General features: G+C 44.9%; 1 non-coding gene across 1 annotated transcript; it reads left to right on the top strand.

Annotated features, from left to right (window-relative positions):
* Window positions 1–2,481: 2,481 nt before the first annotated feature.
* LOC139038113 (U6atac minor spliceosomal RNA) lies at window positions 2,482–2,604 on the top strand. The gene has a single exon (XR_011491060.1). It is a non-coding gene; the product is annotated as a U6atac minor spliceosomal RNA (small nuclear RNA).
* Window positions 2,605–3,155: the final 551 nt, after the last annotated feature.

Here is a 3,155-nt window from a genome sequence, read left to right on the forward strand (position 1 = left end):
CTGCCATAACAGGATTCCTCACACTGAGTGGCTAAAATATCAGGAATTTATTTCTGGAGGCTGGAAGTCCAAGATGAAGGAGCTGGTAGGGTGGGTTCCTGGTGAGACCTCTCTTCTTGGCTTGCAGACAGCCGCCTTCTCACTGCATCCTCATATGACATCTTTTCTGTGTGTACCTCGCTAAGGTCTCCTTCTTTAAGGACACTGGGAGTAACTTAATTACGTCCTCAAAGTTCCTAATTCCAAACGGTGTCCCATAGGAGGTTAGGGCTTCAACATATGTATTTACGGGAAGGACACATATTAGACCCATCAGGGGATGTCTCTGGATGCTTCTTCCACTGTACCTGTGGGAGCTGCCACTGGCTGTCAGGTCTTGTTCCCTGCCTCCTCTGTACCTGTCTGGATGTTTCTAGACTACCTGTGCCTTCCAGAGATGTACCAAAAATGAAGACTTCACAATCCTTGTCTCTATCCCTCTTCCTTCCCATAACTCCTGAAGAAATTCTGTTGTCTGGGTCTTCCCATCTTCATGCCTGATAGGTTGAAGGCATCTTAGATGTGACTTTCTTTTTAAATAATGCTGGGCTTTCCAGCTTCTTGTCAAAACAAAATCCATTGTGACTTTGCTATGCTTGGGAGCTAATCCCATCCTGAAACACTGAGTGAGACCCATGGTATGAAAGCCCTAGGAACAAGGAGGGTCACAGAGTGAGAAATATCTCTGAAAATGCCTTAAAAACTTCACATACCTACAGTATATGTTTATGCACAAACACAGAAGTACCTTCAATGCTCTTTTGCTTCTCTCAAATTCAATGGAATTATTTATGTAAATATCAATCACTGTCAGTATATATCAATGATTAGTTGTATTTTAGTTATATTCAATATTAATATAGATAATAATTTAAGGATGTCATTCATGTCCATGGACTGAGTGACCTCACTTTCATTTTTCACTTTCATGCATTGGAGAAGGAAATGGCAACCCACTCCAGTGTTCTTGCCTGGAGAATCCTAGAGATGGCGGAGCCTGGTGGGCTGCCCTCTATGGGGTCCCACAGAGTCGGACACGACTGAAGCGACTTAGCAGCAGCAGCATGTCCATGGATGGACTGGGGGGTGTAATGCTTGGTGGAACAAGTCAGACAGAGAAAGACAAATACTGCATCCTTTCACATACACGTGGAATCTAGAAAATTTAAAAAGAAAAGAGTCATTATAAGAAAACAGAAATAGACTCACAGATGCAGAGAACAAACTCATGGTTATAGAGAAGGGAAGGGTGGGGGAGGGACAAAATAGGGAAAGGGGATTAAGAGGTACAAACTACTAGGATAAAACCAGTAAGTCACAGGTTGTCGTGTACAGCACAGGGAATATAGTCAATAGTTTATAATAGCTGTGTGGAGTTAAGTCTATAAAAATATAGAATTACTATGTTATATACCTGAAAGTAATGTAATCTTGTAAGTTAGCTATACTTCAATTAAAACAAAAAGAATGCCATATCCTGGAAGTATAATATTCCAAATCCTGAGCAATGGGGTGGCCTAAAGGAATTTGTTCCAGTGGTTTCTGACTCTTCGCCATCCCATGAACTGTAGCCCACCAGATTCCTCTGTCCATGGGATTTCCCCAGGCAAGAATACTGGAGTGGGTTGCCATTTCCTTCTCCAGGGGATCTTCCTGACCCAACAAAGGAAGTTGTTACCATTGCTTCTAGCCCTCACTGTCTGTCAGCCTCCTTGAAGCAAACTGGGGCCATGGTAGGCAGGCATCTTTTGAGATTCTGCTGTGTGAGAACGTGAGGCCTCAGGAGAACACGGCATCTTGTGCTGTCAGCCTTCAGGGCTGCCTGCCTCTGCCCATGCTGTTCTCACGCCCGGACCCACTGATGCTTCCACCTCTAGATTTGACATTTAAAAAGAAAAAAAACAAAAGGTTGTGTCTGAAACGATACTGTTAGGTAGTTAGAATAGGGAAAAGAGTCCAAAATGGCGGTGGCTAAAAGACCTGGAAGGGGAAAGCCCGCGAAAATAGAACAAAGGAAGGTCCGAGGACTGGAGTGAGAACCTCAGGTAAAACAAACAATGCTCCTGCCTAGGCCCAGTTTACATAAGACAGGCCCAGGGACAGAGAAACACGTAAAAAGAGGGGCCAAAGCCCTCTCCCCCCTCTCTCTCTCTCCCCCGTGCGATGGGGCGCTCTTCTCTTCGCGTCTTTGGATCGACGTGCCCTCACGCCTCGAAGATGGATTTTCCTGCTATCATCTAAATAAATAGAGCTGTAACACTGAGCTGTAACACTGATTTATTTAAGAGCTATAACACGGTCCGGCTGAGACCTGAGAGCTATAACACGGTCTGTCCTCCGAGAGCTGTGACCTGCCGAGGGGGGCTTCAATGTCCGTCACTCCAAATTTTTGTTGTGATGAGACAAAGAACCGAGGAGCCTACACTCTCGTGACAGTACCACGCATTGTATGAAAGGAGAGAGGGTTAGCACTCTCCTTGACAAGAATGAGAGACTCTCGAGCCTGACGACATGCATACAGTTAAGACATTGCCACTTACCTCATGGCATCTAACCACTCTTCATGGGGCTTTCCTGATGGCTTAGCAGGCAAAAGAATCTGCCTGCAATGCAGGAGACATAAGAGATGCAGGTTCCATCCCTGGGTTGAGAAGATCTGGAGAAGGAAATGACAACCCACTCCAGTGTCCTTGAGAATTCCTGGGAAATCCCATGGACAGAGAAGCCTGGTGGGCTACAGGCCAAAGGGTTGCAAAGAGTTGGACACGGCTCCACAAATTTCACCCATCCTCCATCCCCCCTCTTCCCACCCTACCCCAAATAGGTAGCCATTTTTATTGTTTTTTAGTGTGGGTGTATGGTGCGGGGTGTGGTGGGGTGGGGGGGGGTGGGGAAAGAGTGGGCAGGGGGTGGAAGGATTTGAGAAGCAAAAGAAGAAAATACAAATACAGATTTCTGTCTTCCTTACCTTCACATTGAAAAGGTAATATACTATACTGACTCTTTTGTACACTGCTTTTTTTCATTTCATTTTTTGAGAAAAATTTCCATGTTAGTATATAGAAAGCACCACATTTTTCTTCTTTTTAAAAGAAATCCATTCAGAGCATGCAGTC

This window comes from Odocoileus virginianus, chromosome 13 (assembly GCF_023699985.2).
Source record: "Odocoileus virginianus isolate 20LAN1187 ecotype Illinois chromosome 13, Ovbor_1.2, whole genome shotgun sequence".
Taxonomy (NCBI): domain Eukaryota; kingdom Metazoa; phylum Chordata; class Mammalia; order Artiodactyla; family Cervidae; genus Odocoileus; species Odocoileus virginianus.